Consider the following 18541-nt stretch of genomic DNA (forward strand, 5'->3'; position numbering starts at 1 on the left):
CATCCTTGCCTCTTTGCTCCTGAGCAAGTGACACTCACTTCTCTTCTCCCAAAAGCTCCCTGGAGGCATGCAGACTAAAATACATTAACCAGACTTGTAATGTGGCCCAGCAATAACTGTTGGGAACAACCTGAGGAAAGGCCCTCAGCCTCGACTCAGGGTCCTGGAAAAATCTGGAACTGGATGAGTCCTGATAATTGGATCAGTCCCATTTGTCAGGGAAAAGGGCATGCAATCGATCATTGAAAAATACTGCAATGGCTAATTTTATGTGTCAACTTGATTGGGCCATAGGGTGCCCAGATAATTTGGTCAAACTTTATTGTATTTCTGTGAAGATGTTTTCAAAATGAGATGAACATGTGAACTGGTAGACTGAGTAAAGTTTGCTCTCCCTAATGTGGATGGGCCTCACCCAAGCAGTTGAAGGCCTGAAGAGAACAAAAAAGCTGACCTTCCCATAGTAAAAGCGAACTCCTTCTGCCTAATGACCTTTGAAGTGAATCATCAGCTTCATTCCTGACTCTAAACTCAAACCGAAACATTGGCTCTTCCTCGGTCTCAAGTCTGCGGGCCTTTGGACTTGTGCTACACCATCAGTTTTCCTGGTTCTCAGGCTTTAGGACACAGACTGGAACTAATCCATTAACTCTCCTGGGTGTCCAGCTTCCTGACTCACCCTGTGGACCTTGGGACTTGCCAGCCTCCATCATTGTCAGAGCTAATTCCTTATAATTAACAAATAAATCCTATTGTTCCTGTTTCTCTGGAGAATCCTGACTAATGCAAACACACACCACGGGAAGCTCGGAGACATAAAAGTACCACTTGCCCGTTTCTCCAACCAAACTTTGACTTAGCCACATTGGTGTTTCATTTTAAGAATAATCCTTCTTCTGCCCATTTACTACTAATGCTGGGTGACAACTCCATATGGAGGTGGATGGACACTAGGGTGACAACCAATGTGTTACACTCTTGTTTAATCCCCACCCTTAAAATGTGAGTGAAACCTGTGATGTGCTTCCAGCCAACAGAAGATGACAAAGTTAAAAAAAAAATAACATTTTAAAGATGTAATTCAGGTCCCAGATCACCTGATTTTGTTAATTAAAAGGGATTAATCTGGGTGGGCCTGACTTAGTCAAGTGAAAGCATTAGAAGTGAGAGATTCAGCTGCTGACCTTGAAAACATAAGCTGCCATGTGAGCAGCTTTAGGAGGGGCCCCAAGGCCAGGAACTCTGCGCAGTCTCTGGGATCTGAGAATGGCCCCCAGATGACAGCCAGCAAGAAAATGGGGACTTCAGTCCTACAGCCACAGACAAATGAATTCTGCCAACAGTCACGAGTTTGGAAGAAGACCCTGACCTCCAGGAAAAAATGTAGCCCAACCAACACCTTGATTATGGCCTTCTGAGATCCTGAGCAGAGAAGCCAGCTATGCCATGGCCTGTGAACATTTATTGGTAGGGACCTGATCAGCTACAAATATGCTGTTATTTTGAGGTTTTGATTGTTAAGACTGAAGAAACAGCCTGTGGCGATGGACCAGAGTAATTAGGGTGGATCTCTACACGTTCTATAAACATTACCATGATAAAGAAAAACAATTATCTCAATATTCAGCATTCGTCACCTTAGAAGGGTTACAACAAAAGAAAACTTTCTAGGGCGCCTGGGTGGCTCAGTTGGTTAAGCGACTGCCTTCGGCTCAGGTCATGGTCCTGGAGTCCCGGGATCGAGTCCCGCATCGGGCTCCCTGCTCAGCGGGGAGTCTGCTTCTCCCTCTGACCCTCTTCCCTCTCGTGCTCTCTGTCTCTCATTCTCTCTCTCAAATAAATAAATAAAATCTTAAAAAAAGAAAACTTTCTAAATAGAATATGAGTAGACTAAAGTGTCAGTAATATTTCTTCCACTTGAAGTGAAGTCATTCTAAGTATGAAATATGAAAGCCTCTTTTTTTATGGGAAATTTTCTATTCTTAGAAGAAGTTCATTTGTGGTTAGCTTCCTTTCTTCTTTCAGAGAAAAAGATGATTTGAAAACACGGTCACCTCATTCTAAATAATGTAACCACTTTTGAGTAACTTTATTTTCAATTAGAAAAGGTTTCCTTTCTTCATATCTTTTATTGTGGTAAAATATGTGGAACGTAATACTTGCCATGTTAATCATTTTCAAGTGTACAATTCAGGGCATTAATTACATTCACCATGCTGTGCAACCATCACCACTATGTAGTTCAAACAAATTTTCATCACCACAAACAGAAACTCTGTGACTCTTCAGCCATAATTCCCAATTCTCCTCTTCATCCCCCCCACAACCTCTAATCTACTTTCTGTCTCTGTGAATTTGCCTAAGTGGAATGATACAATATTTATTCTTTGGTGTCTGGCTTGTTTCACTTCACATAACATTTTCAAGGTTAACCCATGTTGTAGCACGAATCAGAACTTCCATAACATGGATACACATTTTGTTTATCCCTTCATCTGTTGATGGACACTTGGGTTGTTTCCAATTTTTGGCTTTTGGGAATAATGCTGAAATGAACACTGGCATACAAGTATCTGTGTTCCTATTTTCAATTCTTTGGGGTATATACCAAGGAGTGTAATTGCTGGGTCATAAGATAAGTCTCTATTTAACCTTCTGAGGAACTGCCAAACTGTTGTCCACAGTGACTGCACCATTTTATATTCCCACCAGCATGGTATGAGGGTTCCAATTTATCCATATCCTCACAAACACTTGTTATTTTCCATTAAAAAAATTATAGCCTTCCTAAAGGGTATGAAGTGGTAGCTCATTGTGGTTTTGATTTGCATTAATCTAATGGCTAATGACGTCCAACACTTTATCATGTACTTATTGGATATTATGTACCTTCTTTGGAGAAATGTCTGTTCAACTCCTATGCCCATTTTTTTTCTCGTTTTGTTGCTGAGTTTTAAGAGTTCTTTATATAGGGGAGCCTGGGTGGCTCAGTTGGTTAAGCGTCCAAGTCTTGATTTTGGCTCAGGTCATGATCTTGAGGTCCTGGGATTGAGCCCTGCACTGGGCTCCTTGCTCAGTGGGGAGTCTGCTTATCTCCCTCTGCCCCTCCCCCTGCTTGCACACACACTCTCTCTTTCTAAAATCAATCAATCTTTAAAAAAAAAAAGGGTTCTTTATGGGGCGCCTGGGTGGCTCAGTCATTAAGTGTCTGCCTTCGGCTCAGGTCAGGATCCCACTGGGGTCCTGGGATCGAGCCCCGCATCGGGCTCCCTGCTCAGCAGGAAGCCCGCTTCTCCCTCTCCCACTCCCCCTGCTTGTGTTCCCTCTCTCGCTGTCTCTCTCTCTGTGTCAAATAAATAAATAAAAAATCTTTAAAAAAATAAAAAAAGAGTTCTTTATATATAAAAAACACATATCAGTTATATGATTTGCAAATATTTTCTCCCAATGTGTAAGCTGTCTTTTCACTTTCTTGATACTGTTGTTTGCACAGAAATTTTGATTTTGATGAAGTCCTATTTATCTAATTTTTCTCCTCTCGCTCATGCTTTTGGCAACATATCTAAAAATCTGTTGCCAAATCCAAGTACGTGAAGAACTACCCTTATGTTTTCTTCTAAGAATTTTACAGTTTAAGCTCTTATATTTAGTTTGTTAATCTATTTGAGTTCATTTTTGTATATAGGTGAGGTAGGGGTTCAATGTGATTCTTTCGCATGGGAATTCCAGTTGTCCCAGCACCATCCATTGAAGAAACAATTGTTTCTGCATTGAATGGACTTGACACCCTTGTCAAAAAATCAATTGGACATAGATGTTGCATTTATTTCTGGACTCTCGATTCTATTCCCTTGGTCTATATGCCTATCCTATGCCAGTACCACATTGCTTTGATTACTATAGCTTTGTGTAAGTTTTGAAATCTGGAAGCATGAGTCCTCGAACTTTGTTCTACATTTTCACAACAGTTTTGTTTATATTGGGGCCCTTGTCGTTCTATATGAATTTAAGGATTGGCTTTTCCATTTCTGCAAAAAAACAGAGAAAAAGCTGTTGGATTTTGATACAAATTAAATTGACTCTGTAGATCACTTTGGGTAGTATTGACATCTTAACAATATTATCTTTCTATCCATGAACACAAGATGCCTTTTGATTTAGATTTAGGTCTTACTTAATTTCTCTTAGCAATGCTTTATAGTTTTCAGTGTATGTCTTCCACTTTCTCGGTTAAATTTATTCCTGAATATTTTATTCTTTCAGATGTTATTATAAATGGAATTTCTGTCTTACTTTCCTTTATAGATTGTTCATTGTTGGTGTAAAGAAACACAAACTATTTTGCATGTTGATCTGGTACCCTGCAACTTTCCTCATTTAGTTTATTAGCTCTAGTAGCTTTCTTTATTTTTTTATTTTTACTAATTTATTTATTTATTTATTTGACAGAGAGAGAGATAGTGAGAGCAGGAACACAAGCAGGGGCAGTGGGAGAGGGAGAAGCAGGCTCCTGGCTGAGCAGGGAGCCCGATGCGGGGCTAGATCCTAGGACCCTGGGATCATGACCTGAGCCAAAGGCAGACGCTTAACGACTGAGCCACCCAGGCGCCCCTCTTTATTTTTTAAAGATTTTATTTATTTATTTATTTGACAGAGAGAGACACAGTGAGAGAGGGAACACAAGCAGGGGGAGTGGGAGAGGGAGAAGCAGGCTTCCCACTGAGCAGAGACCCCGATACAGGGCTCGATCCCAGAACCCTGGGATCATGACCTGAACTGAAGGCAGAAGCTTAATGACTTGAGTCACCCAGGTGCCCATCTAGTATGCTTTCTTAAGGATTCTTTGGGATGTCCTATATATAGTACCACGTCACCTGTGAAGAGATGGTTTTATTTTTTCCTTTCCAATTTGGATGCCTTTCATTTCTTTTTCTTGCCTGATTGCTCTGGCTAGAACTTCCAATACAATGTGGAATAGCAGTAATGAGAGTGGGCATCTTTGTCTTGTTCCTGACCTTAGGGGGAAAGCGTTCAGTTTTTCACCACTGAGTATTATGTTAGCTGTGGGTTTTTCAGAAATGCCCTCTATCATGTCGAGGAGGTGCCCTTCTATTCCTAAGTTTTTCTGAGAGTTTTTATCATGAAAGGGTGGTGGATTTTATAAAATACCTTTTCTGTATTTGTTGGGATAATCACGTATTTTTTTTCCTCCTTCATTCTATTAATATGATGTGTTGCATTGATTTTCTTATGTTGAGCCACCTTTACATCACTGGGATAGATCCAAGTTGGTCATGATGTGTGATCCTTTTCATATGCTGTTGGGTATGATTTGCTGCTATTTTATGAAGGATTTCTGTATCTACATTCATAAGGGATATGGTCTGTAATTTCTTTTCTTATGATGTCTTCATCTGTCTTTGGTATCAGGGTAATGCTGGCCTTATAAAATGAACTAGGAAGTGTTTTTTTTTTTTTCCTATTTTATGGAAGAGTTTGTGAAATACTGATAATTCTCCTTAAAATGTTTGGTAGAATTCACCAGTGGAGACATCGGGTTCTGCACTTTTCTTTGTTGAGAAGTTTTTAACTGGTGATTCAGTCTCCTTACTAGTTGTAGGCCTATTCAGATTTTATATCTATCTCTTCGTTACTTAGTCTTGACTGGTTGTATGTTTCTAGCAATTGGTCTGTTTCATCTAGGTTAACCAGTTTGATGGTATGCAGCTGTTCATAGTACTTTTTACTCCGTGAGTTCCTCTTTTAGTCCTTTTTAGTTCTGTAAGTTCAGTAATAATGTCTCCATTTTCATTTTTGATTTTGATTACTTGCATCTTCTCTTTCATTTTCTTTGCCAGGCTAGCTAAAGATTTGTCAGTTTTGTTTTCAAACAAGCAGCTTCTGGTTTCATTGATTCTCCCTATTGTTTTTCTATTCTGTATTTTGTAAATCTCTGTCCTAATCTTTTTGATTTCCTTCCTTCTGCTAGCTTTGGGTTTACTTTGTTCTTCTTTCTTTATTTCCTCAAGGTGTGAAGTTGACTTACTAATTTGAGGTCTTTCTTTCTTCTTTTTTAATGTAGGCATTTACACTTACAAATTTCCCTTTAAACAATGCCTTTGCTGCCTCCCATGAGTTTTGATATTTTGTCTTTCCATGTTCATTACTATGTATTTTCTAATTTCCCCTGTGATTTCTTATTTGACCATTGGTTGCTAAGAATGGGTTGCTTATTCTGCACAGCAAAGGAAACAATCAACAAAAGTAAAAGACAACCTACTGAATGGGGGAAGATATTTGCAAATAACATTTCTGATAAAAAGTTAGTATCCAAAATACATAAAGAACTTATACAAGTCAATGCCCAAAAAACAAATAATAATTAAAAATGGGCAGAAGACATGAACAGATATTTATTCAAAGAAGACATACGGATGGCCAACAGACCCATGCAAAGATGTTCAACATCAATCATCATTAGGAAAATGCAAATGAAAACCACAATGAGCTATCACCTCACACCTGTCAAAATGACTAAAATCAAAAACACAAGAAACATGTGTTAGCAAGGATGTGGAGAAAAAGGCACCTTTGTGCTCTGTTGGTGGGAATGCAAACTGGTGCAGCCACTGTGGAAAACAGTATGGAGGTTCCTCAAAAATTAAAAAATATAGGGGCACCTGGGTGGCTCAGTCAGTTAAGCAACTGACTCCTGGTTTTAGCTCAGGTCATGATCTCATGGGTCATGAGATGGAGCCCCATGTCAGGCTCCATGTTCAACGAAGAAGAGTCTGCTTGAGATTCTCTCCCTCTGTCCCTCCTCCCACCCACTTGCTTGCATGCACATGCACACACTCTCTCTCTCTCTCTCTCAAGTAAATAAATAAATCTGTAAAGAAATTAAAAATATAATTTACCATATGATCCAGCAATTCTACTACTGGGTATTTACTCAAAGAATACAAAAACACTAATTCAAAAAGTTATAGGCTCCCCTGTGTTTACTGCAGCATTATTTACAATAGCCAAATTATGGAAGCAGGCCAAGTGTCCATCAATAGATGAATGGATAAACAAGACATGATTTGCAACAACATGGATGGATCTAGAGAGTATAATGCTATGTGAAATAAGTCTGTCAAAGAAAGACAAATACCATATGATTTTACTCATATATGGAATTTCAGAAACAAAACAAATGAACAAAGAAAAAAAAGACAACCCAAAAAACAGATTCTTAATTATTGAGAACAAACTGCTGGTTACCAGAGGGGGCGTGGGTAGGGGGATGGGTGAAATAGGCGATGGGGATTAAAGAGTACACTTATCTTGATAAGCATTGAGTAGTGTATAGAATTGTTGAATCACTGTTATTGTACACCCAAAACCAATATAACACTATATGTTAACTATAAGGGAATTTTTCAGAAAAAGAATGGGCTACTTAATTTACACATATTTGTGAATTTTCAAGCTTTCCATCTATTGTTGGCTTTTATTTTTACTCCACTGTAACCAAACATATGGTCTATCTGGAGAATATTTCGTGTGCACTTGAGAAAAAGTGTGTATTCTGTTGTTGGGTGAAGTGTTCTGTATATATGCTTGTTAGGTCTCATTGGCGTGTAGTGTTGCTCTATACAATAATGCTTTTAAGAGGAGAAGTTTGGAATCAAATGACTTTCATGTTGGATTCACATGACTTTCTAAAATACTCTCTCTCCTTCTTTCTCACCCATCCTCAAAGGAGCTCCAAATTCTTCGTAGGTAACCAGTAAAACTTTTAGCTCCTCACTAAGTAAAGTGTTACATTAATAAAAGCATGGTATCATTTTGTAGATCAGAAAACTCAAGCCATGCAAAATCAACTGGTGGTGAGTATCAGCTCTCATTTTGTAGGACACATGAATGGGGCTGGTTTCAGAACAGAGGTCATCTGACACCTAGGCCTGAAGTTAGTATACCGGATCAGTGTTTTTTCAAACTTCCTTCAAGAGCAGAACTTTGTTTCAAACAAACTCTTGCATGAAACCCAATACATGAACTGGTTTTAGCAGGGGGTATGGAGGGAGCGCTACAGGCTTTCCTCCTCTGCCTCCCCTCCCTCAAACTGGCCTCCTTGAAAGCCACTGCCCTAAATCACAGGCTTTGAGGCTGGGAGAAAGGATAGAAAAGCCTGCCCCAGAAAACATTTGTATTCTCTAGGACAGTGGCAGGCACCACTTGTAACTGGGAATTCCAAGTCAGGCACAAAGCAGATGTGATATGGAGAGGAAACAGAGACACGTGGCTCCATCAAGACACAGCCCAGGCAAACTGCAGTGCTGCCATCTTTAGCGTCAGCTGTTGAAGGCTGGTCCTGGCTTCAACAAAGAGGCTCTCTACTACGGGATCAGCATGCATCTCACTTCCACTCTTCTGTAAACCAAGCAAATAAACCCAGCCTAGTGCAAACGTTTTCTCTCTAACACAAAATTCCTAGAGACCGCAGAAGTAAGCCCTTTCTGGTTTGGAGGTAAAGCCCGATTCCATCTCTGTCAGCCACAATTTTTATCTAGCCATAACTTCAGCCAGTGTATGGGAGTCAGGCATTGGGTGGCAGGGGTCACAAGACAAGGGAGCAGTACAAGTGATACCACCTCCCTAAAGATAGCTTTCAGTCAGGCCCATGAGGTAAGCTCATCTCTGAACTGAGAAACCACGGCCTGCACTTAGGAGGGCAATCACAGCTAACAGAGGGAAGATCAGCCTCTTCAAGGGGATCAAAGGCATACCACCAGGAATCTAGGCTCACAAGTCATTGTCACCCAAAAGCTAATTAAACAGGAGACTGAGCTCAGTTACTTCAGCTGTGGGGAATGGGAAATCAGAAACCATCCATTCTTTCTATATGTTTTATTGAGCAGCCTCTATGAGCCAGGCACTGTTCTACAGTGGAAATGCCCAGCGCAGTCAGAGGAATATATGGCTAAGAGAAACACAGGTTTCAGAGAAGTGTCTGATGTTAAGACTCATAACCCATGAGGCTGCAAAATCCCCATGTCTTCAATGGTGATGGAAGAGTCAGAGTGGATAGCCAATGACATGCGCAAAGTTGCATGAAGCAAGGAACTCCAAGTTCTGGTCCTGCCACTACCTCTCCCTTGCTGTGGGACCTAGAGCAGGTTAGTTCCTATCTGGGTCCCAGTTTCCTTCGGCGTGAAATGGACAGTTGGGAGATGAGGAACTCCTCTCGTAGTCTATAGGAGTATAGCCTGAAAGGCAAACACTGAATTGGGTGAGTGTCCCAAAGTACAGACTATATAAGCTTCAACCTCTCTCACATTGTGGTGATGATAATGATAAATAGTAATAATTGTAATAATAATGAAATATCCATGATGATGGCAGCTACTGTTTACCGAATGCTGAACAGGCCGCAGGCACTCTTCCCATGTGATCGGTTTTATGAATCTTCCCAAGTGGCTTGCCAGAATGTTAGATGTGAAAAAGCCCTTGGATGTTTTAGTGACCGGAAGATCAAGAGGCAGACCTATTCAAATGTCGCAGGACATGAGCTTCCGATCTTCATCTCTCAGCCCTCATTCCTCCTAATAACCCCACTATTTGACTTCCTCTTTTTCCAGATTTGAGACTGATCCAACTCAATCATAAACCTAGTAACTGTGGGTTTCGGTGCTTTAGCCATCCCACTGCAAGAGTCCCACGCGCCCAGGGCAGTACGTTGGGTCTGCAGAATTAGAATCTTCCCTCCAACTCCTTCGGTGTCATGACAGAGTGAATTTCTATTTGATGGGAACATATTTTGTATTTCCTTCCATATCTTATATCCATGTGTCTATACACACTGGAAAAGGTTAAAGTCAACACTTCAACATAATTTTGTGTTCTCCTTGCTCGGAGGTAATTATCATAATTGAAATTTGTCAATAATCAGCATCATTTCTCTTGGATGCTATCAAAATGTTTTGATGCAGTGAGTGAAAAACACTGTTATCATAATGATACAGCGGAGACCTAGACCCAATGTCGCATGTGATCAGTAAAATAGTAACCAATTCGATGTGTTTATTATCGTTTCTGTTTAAGAAGTGTTTTTCCTTTCAGTTCCTCATTTTGATTTAATTTTGATCTTCCTAAAGATTCTGTGGAATAAACAAGACAAATATTATCCTGATTGTTAGAGTGAGGGAAGCTGAGGCTCCAGGAGTTATTTGGTTATAGGTTACCCAGAAAATACATGCCAGAATTAGGAACAGAATCAGGTCTCCGATCCTAAATCCAGCATCAAACACACCATGCTAGACACCATGCCCAATATATACAACCTGAAGACCTTCTGAGCTAGGCAAATTGAGGGCCAGTAGCGAATTTAGAAGCAACCCTGGTGAAGAAAACACCATTACAGGGGCGACGGGCTGGCTCAGTCCGTTAAGCGGCTGCCTTCGGCTCAGGTCATGGTCCCAGGGTCCTGGGATTGAGCCCCACATCTGGCTCCCTGCTCAGCGGGGAGCCTGCTTCTCCCTCTGCCCGCTGCTCCCCCAGCTTGGGTGCTCTCTCTCGCTCACTCTCTCTCTCTCTCAAATAAATAAAATCTTTAAAAAAAAAGAAAAGAAAACACCATTAGACAGGGATTATTCAATTAAGATCTGTCAGCATTGCCTCTTGAGAGAAAATTACTCCAGACAACACTTTTTTTCCTTTTTGAATTTAAATACAGCAGCAACAACAAAAAGAGTTGAAGGCGGTGGGGGGGGTTCCCAAAAACCAGACTGAGGAACTGTACTTCCAGAGGGAAACACAAAGATGTAATCAGTACCTCTACATCCTTAGCTGCTGGAAGAGATGGTAGTGCTTTTTCTCATTGAATTAAAAGGTAACAAACCCCTAATTTTTCCATGTTTTGGCAAGAAAATTATAAGTAGCCGTGCCCCCTGGGTTTGGCATGAATGTAAATACAGTCGGCTGTATGTAACCCCAGTGGGTGAATGCTGTCATTTAGAGGTATGTGCGTTACTTAGCATTTGGTATATACATTACTGAGGAGGCCTTTAGGCGCTCTCCTTAGCCCAACGCCCAACAGAAGCCGCCCAAGCCCAGGTGGTTGCCTTACAAAGGGTGTTTTGCCCAGACCAGGCTTAGTCTCTCCGGCTGGAAGGGGCAGAGCGCCAAACTAGCAGGTGCCCTGGCTTCTACGTAGAGGTGTGGGAAGCTGCTCTCGTGTACCCAGCTTCACTGCAGGGTCTGTCGTGAGTCAGCTTGGCCACTTCATACACAGAATGGACAAATTGAAGGTGAGAGTTCCAGTTCGTGCCCTGTGCCCTGGCCAGCATGTCCCTGATGCCTGTCCCTGGGCGTAGGGAGAACAAAGTGCAAGACTGGCGATGACATAGAAACAGAGACCATGCTATGTCTGCGAAAGCCTAGCAATGAATCACCCAGGGAATAAGATTCCAGGCAGCGGTCCTATCTTAGGTGGGACCTGTTGCAAAGATAGCCCATTAAGGTCCTGTAGATCAAGGTCCCTAGGAAGTTTCCTAGGGGCTCAGTCAACATTTGTCATTGAATTGCTTCCCTTTGGCCACCTTTAAAATAATGGCAAGAGCGGTCCCTGCTATCTTGGATGCTCTGAATACGGAGAGAGTTCCACCTTCCTCCACAAAAGAAAAAATAAAAGGCCCTGCGAACAACTTCTCCAGCGGGCACCAAGTGCTTGCTCACCCATGACCTCCCCTCCACATCTCACCACCAGCCCCCTGCTCTCTAAGACTTGAACCTTCCGAATGAACTGGAAGCAAGCTGATCCGAATATCCCGAGGCGGGCCGTAAGTTTGTCTGACTATTTGCTTGTTTGCTTTGGGCAGATCCTGGGGGAGTAAGTGGGAGCTTTGGTCTACAGGCACGGGCAGCACTGAGACCCGTTCTCAGGAGTCTGGATCGGCATCTTACATAAAGCATGGCATGAACTGATGACATTTCTCCATAATAATCAACTAGGAGCCAAGGTAATAAGCTGGAGGGGCAACTATGTTGCCAGATGCTGGAGATGGCCAAGGACACAGGAGGCCGTGTAACTGAGGGAAAGGAAAGCAAAGCGCAGGCGCAACCCAGCCAGGATCCTGCGGCTCCAGGCTTGCAGGACTGCACCAGGTTGGAAGTGCAGCCGGCCCTTTGGAGGCTGACATGAGGAGAGTGCTACCTAGACCAATTACTTGGAGAGAACAAAGCTTTGGCTTGAATAAATAGAGATTCACTGGCACCCCCCCCCCACACCAGGAGGAAGCAGAATGGCCCCATTAACGAGCAGAATGCTAAAAATAAGCCACTGTACTTCCGAAACACTTTTCTCAGCAAGGGCACAACAGCTAAAAGACCTGGGGTCGGGGCGCCTGGCTGGCTCAGTCAGTAGAGCATGTGACTCTGGATTTTGGGGTCGTGAGTTTGAGTCCCACTTTGCGTAGGGAGCCTACTTTAAAAATAAGAACTAAAACAAACAAACAAAGACCTACGGACTATCTCTGACTCTGCCACTTCCTAGCTTTGTGATCTTAGGTGAGTCATTTAAGTCTCTGGATCTTAATTGTCTTCATTTGCAAAGTGGGGACAATTGCACCTCCTCTGCCTGCTTCACGGGGAGACAGGGCAACTCACACCATCTGGTCTCTAGAGGAGTATGCTGGGGAGAGAGAGAGCAGGGCAAAAGGGCTTGAAGACACGGGGTCAGGTTAAAACTAGACTCCAGCTGAGACCACAGCCTTCCTGGGTGCTCTCCCTTCCCCTGCCCTCTCCTGCAGAGAATCTTTGTCTCAGAACCTGCTTCTAGAGAACCAAATCTAAGACAACCAACTTTCAACAACACAATTTTAGAAAATTAATATACTCTGTTTTCTCCTCAAAGCTTGAGTTTGGTTTATATTTTCCTGAACCAGGCACCCCAGATGGTGAGGCAGATCATTCACGCCAGTTTTCACTACCTTCCACTGTCTTAAAGAGCCAGGAAAGATATTTGTGAGCTAGGTAGCACTAGAGATGCCCCTGTTGATGTTGTGGCTGAGGGTATTTTAACTAGGATCTTGATTGTGTCGCAGTGACCCCAAAGAACCCCAAAGTATCTTATACAGAGTGAGTTGCCCTGGTCTTATACCTTAACAGTGGCTCTGTGAAAGGGGAATCAAATGTCCTCAGGACGAGGGGCAAATCTTATGTCAAAAGTGGGTAGTGGAGAACCTCAGAGAGTTGGAGAGGCCCTCTGGAACCTGGCTTTGCTCATTCACAGCCCACGCAAGAGAGAGGGCCTTCAGTTGGAGTTTTCTCACACTAATTGTTAAAGGTCAGATTTATAACCAGACACTCGCTACCCAAAACATTTGTTCTTGAAACCTCGTCCCTGATAACCAACTCAGTTTGCCCACATGAGTGAGAAGTGGGGGGAAGGCAAATTTATCACCTTGGCTATTTTTGAAATGGGTTCAGATTTTCTAGCCACAGCTTATTTCCCCTTCCTAAAGCAGAGAACAGGAATGAGAGGCTCTAGTTAAGCCAAAGTTGTGTAAAACCCTGGCGTTTCTCAGAAAAGGGCAGATAGTGTATTCATGCACACACAAATGCAAGACCGCAGGGAGGAAGTCAATATGTATTGACTAGGATTTCAAATAACTAAAATGAAGCATCTAGAGGGACCCTCCTGTGGATTCACTTACCCATGTAAAAACAAATCAATCACTGTAACACAATACCATCAAGACCCTAGTCAAAATGCCCTCCTCTACCGAGGAAAAGTAAAAAGACCATAACGGGCATCCACAATGGCACTTCTTCAAGTGCCATCTAGCTCACAAATATCTTTCCTGGCTTCTTAGATGGAAGGTAGTGGAGACTGGCATGAAGGATCTGCCTCGCGATCCGGGGTGCCTGGTTCAATAAAATATAACCCAAAGTCTACCTTTGAGGAGAAAAATGGAGCATGTTAGCTTTCTAAAATCATGTTGCTGAAAGTTGGTTTCTTTGTTTAGGTTCCCTAGAAGCGGATCCTGAGATAAGGGATTCTTTGGGGAGACCGGGAGGGAGCAGGAGAGGGCATGGGAAGGGAGCTGATCCAGCAAGGCTGTGGTCTCAGCTGGCATCTAGCTTTCACCTGACCCCTTGAGGAGCTCTGGAGCACAAACTGCAGCACGTGGTTGGACCCACTTTGATGCGAAAGGGCTGAACCAGTCATTGGCTGTGGGCTGCCCCCAGGGATGAAGAAGTAAGTACCTCTCAGGCAAGAGGCCTCCTGCTCCTGAGAAGGGGGCAACTGTGAGCCTTAGGAAGCAATGCTCCCAGCAGCTAAGGGATAGGTACCCATGACTGATAAAGGGAATGTGGGCAGGGCACCAACAATGTCCACTCCACTGGCTGAACATCAACCAGATACCTTGAAAACAAAACTTATTGCCATGGGTGGGCCAGCTTCCCGGCCACCTCTCCAACCCCATCTCCTCTTATTCTCTCCCTTCACTCCATTCCAGCCACATTGGTCTCCCTGCTGGTCCTTGAACATACTCTAAAGGTCTTTGCACTTGCTCTTCTCTCTACCTGGGGCTCTTTCTGCATTACTCCTCCCTTACCTCCTTCGGACCATTATTCAGATGTCATCTTCTCTACTTAGCCTACTCTAACCCCACTCTAGCCCCACTCTACACGCACGCATGCACGCACGCACTCACGCACATGCGCATGCACACTCGAGCAACCCCATCTCTCTCCCTTCCTTTATGTTTCTCCACAGAACTTATCTGACATAAAATGTGCTTTATTTATGCTTATTGTTTCTTCTTCCCCTCTTGAATGTCTTGAGTGTCAGCTTCGGCAAGGCAGGTATTTTTGTCTTATTTTTTCATTCACTGCTGTATCTCCCGTACCAAGAACAACACCCGGTTCATTAAATGTATGTTGAATAAGTGAATGAGTAACTCCTTAATTTTAATGCCCTCTCCCCTAAGCTTGAGCTAACGGGGATATATTTCCAATGTTCACACGTTTCCCCTCTATTTCATCTACACCATTTACAGTGCATTAGGTTTGCTTTAAAAAAAAACATTTACACTAAAAAATGGTCTTGTTTATTCCCACTTCCTATTTTCAAATGTTCCCCAAATCAACTATAGTCATCATGTTCACATGGGTTATGAGTCATGCTCGTTTTGAAAGTGAAAAGATTTAAAGCAACTAATCCTGCCAGTCATGAGGGATAAGACTTTGCAGGAACGAATCCACTGACACTTACCAAGTAGACAAATAAAATCCAAATGGAGTGAAGGTACGTGGTAGAGCCTAAAAGGGACCAAAGCCCCCACCCTCACCCAAATAGGCTGTATCTGAATAGAAATCCCTGTAGTTTCTATCAACTAAAGCTATCCAGATATGCTACTTATTTTAGGAAACCTAGAAAATAATACATGCTACTTTTTGTATTACTTCTCTAATATATAAGACAGTGTTTATGAACACAATCAATACTTACTGAATGAGTTTTGTGAATCTGGAATGGAAAATAAATCTTAGGAAATCACTGTACACCTACATACACATACATATTTTGAAAAGTCAAATGTTTTTCTAACTGGTTCATTCCAACGGGAGCACAAAAACAGAATTGCCAAGCTGTGATAAGCTTCCCAAAGAATGAATATGCTTTCGCCCATTTCCAACAGCAAAGGTGCCCAGCCATGACTCTAAAGCACTTAGTGGCTGCATGACCTTGAACTTTCTCAGCCTTACATTTCCTCAACTATAAAACAGAAAGAACCTCACTGGGGTTGTGAGGACCCCATGAGATCATGAATGTGAAGGGACTTCATAAAACAAGGCACACACATGAGGTTTGAGGTAAATCTGTCCTCTCAGCAAGCTTCTAAAATTCAGCTTGGATAAAAGTTATGTTTTGTAGCTTTAATTACTTGGAAAAAATACACCCTAGGATGATAGAAAGGCTTTATAAACTATGACCACAATGTGACAAGATAGTAGGAAACCAAAAGTCATAATAGTCACTTGACGTTTGAAATGAGCAGATGTGATCAATCTGCTCTTCTATGTCCAATCTTGTGCTTTTTCACCTATTAAACAACTATAGGAGTCCTGCCAGAAAGAGTCATCTTTGGCCTTTGTCCCAGACTGTCCCTTTGTCTTTGAGCTAGTGTCATCTACATCACTGTAGTCTGGTAGACAGATGCAACATAGCATGCCGGTTAAGAGCCCAGGCTATGGAGCCTACATGGATCTGCTTTCTACAGCCCTGAATTACCAACTGAGCAAGCTCAGCAAGGCCTCATAACCTCATTGAGCCTCAGCATCTTCGTTCATAAAACAGGTGAATGAGTATGAATATGTACCTCACTCATAGGGTTGTCATTAGGATTAGCTCCATGATGTGTATAAAATGCCTAGTCCACAGAAATAATTCAAGAAGGGGAAGCTATGGTTTTCACACAGTTGAGCTGTGTTGCCCAAATTCTGTTTTTGTTTCAACTTTACCTTTTACAGTCCCAGGTTCCTGATGTGCTCAATGAACACAATGTGCTCAATGAAGGGCTTCAGGAAACCCTTACCAGCTGCTAGAACAAAGGCTGAGCTGCCTCATCTGGCCAAGCCATCATGGATGTGACTGACAAGACCTCTTCCTTGTTGAGCCATAATGTGACAACATGGAAAGAGCACTGGACTTGGAGTCAGAAGACTTCAAGTTTCAGCCCTACCCATTCCCAGCTCTGTGACCTAGGCTAACCCATTCTACTTCCCTACCAGAAAGTAAAAGCTCCTGGAGAGCAGGGACCCTATCTAAACATGTTCATACAGGGGCACCTGGGTGGCTCAGTAGGTTAAGCATCTGCCTTCGGCTCGGTGATGATCCCGGAGTCCGGGGATCGAGCCCCATATCGGGCTCCCTGCTCAGTGGGGAGCCTGCGTCTCCCTCTCCTTCTCCCCCTGCTTGTGTTGTGTGTGTGTGTGTGTGTGTGTGTGTGTGTGTGTGTGTGTGTGTCAAATAAATAAATAAAATCTTTTTAATCAAACAAACATGTTCATACAGCACCGGCACAGTGACTTAAACCTAGTAGGTGCTCAGTAATGACTCATGAAATGACTTAAAGACATGCATATGCCAGAGTCTCAATTTCCCTATGCATTCAAAGGGATAATAATTGTTGCCCTGCCTGGCCCTCAAGGTTGTTCAGACACTAGGCAGTGACTCTCGCAGTACCTTCTCCTTCCCCTCCTCTCTCAAGACTGTTTGGAGACTAGGCAGTGGTTCCTGTAGTACCCACTCTCTCCCTTCTCCTAGCATTTATCTCACTCATTTGTGACTGCTTTTTATGTTGGTTCCCTCTGGCTAGTAGAAAGTCTCTTATGATTTCCCTCCTCCTTCTACTGCTTCTTAGTTAATGCCTATTCATCCATCAATTCTCAGCTCAAAAGGACCTTTCTCTGACTCCTAATAGCTCCTCCTGCTATTACAGCTCTTCCCATATGTCCTCCATGGAACTCAAATTACATTACATTTGTATGATGATTTCATCCTTCCTGTTGGATTGTAAATATCACCAGGGCAGGGGTTCATGTTTATCTTGATCACCAGTATATTTCTTTTTCCTTGGCCAATTTTTAACCTACTTGAACAGCTTATTAAATGTTTGTTGCATGAATGAGTGAATGGAAAAGTAAATGGATGAATGAGAAGCAGATGAAATGAAAAGGGTCCTCCTTTCTACCTTTGCCCTTTTACAGATCTCTCTGGTTGTTAGTTTAGACGATTGTCATTCTGTAGTATCATTCCATTCTAATGCTCTTAAGAATATCACTTTGTAAGCCCTACTACTTAATAGGAAAAATGTACTAGAACAGATTCTCAGATACCGAAACTGAGAAAGCCAGCACTCAAGCTCAGTGTTTGTGGACACCCATCTACCTCATTATGATGACAAGGGAACTTTCCTCTCCTCGGACCCTCACCATCTACCTCTAGCATTTGAGCCCCTAGGCTCCCATTCCTCCAGCTTACCTGGAACCTGGCTTAGTGCTCTACTGTACCGAACCTCTAAGACCCATGCTCAGCAGGTCCTTCTCTGGGGTGGTGCTTCGCAGACTCCCTATGGTTGATGGCTGGCATTTACCGCTCCTTTTGGCTTAGCAAGGATGATGGGGAGGGGAAAGAAGTGGGGCGAAGCAAGAGGGGTCATCTTTGCTTGCTTCCCAAGGTACTGCCATTTTTGCTTCTTCCCCATCCTGCCTGCTCATAGAACTGAAGGGGAGGGGAAAAGCAAAATTCTGCCTGCTACTATAAAAGTCATGAATTAGTTCCCTTTAGAGGATCTTCCCACTGAACCTCTACAACCTTCCTGGGAACTCACTATTATTATTGTTCCTATGTTACAAATAAGAAACTCCATGGCCAACCCATTCCCCTAGTAGATGTCCCAGGAATTCCACCGTTCTTCGGATATCGTTGTCCACAAGAAGCCCTTTGTGTGACATAAATATTATGTGTGGCACTGTAATTATTTTT

General features: G+C 42.7%; 1 protein-coding gene across 4 annotated transcripts in view; it reads right to left on the reverse strand.

Moving 5' to 3' along the window:
* FGF13 (fibroblast growth factor 13) overlaps positions 1–18541 on the reverse strand; it is a 465646-nt gene that overhangs the window by 203830 nt on the left and 243275 nt on the right. The gene's annotated exons all lie outside the window — the stretch shown is intronic.

This window comes from Callorhinus ursinus, unplaced genomic scaffold, assembly GCF_003265705.2.
Source record: "Callorhinus ursinus isolate GAN/ISIS: 27379988/994484 unplaced genomic scaffold, GSC_fseal_2.0 scaffold64, whole genome shotgun sequence".
Classification (NCBI taxonomy): Eukaryota; Metazoa; Chordata; class Mammalia; order Carnivora; family Otariidae; genus Callorhinus; species Callorhinus ursinus.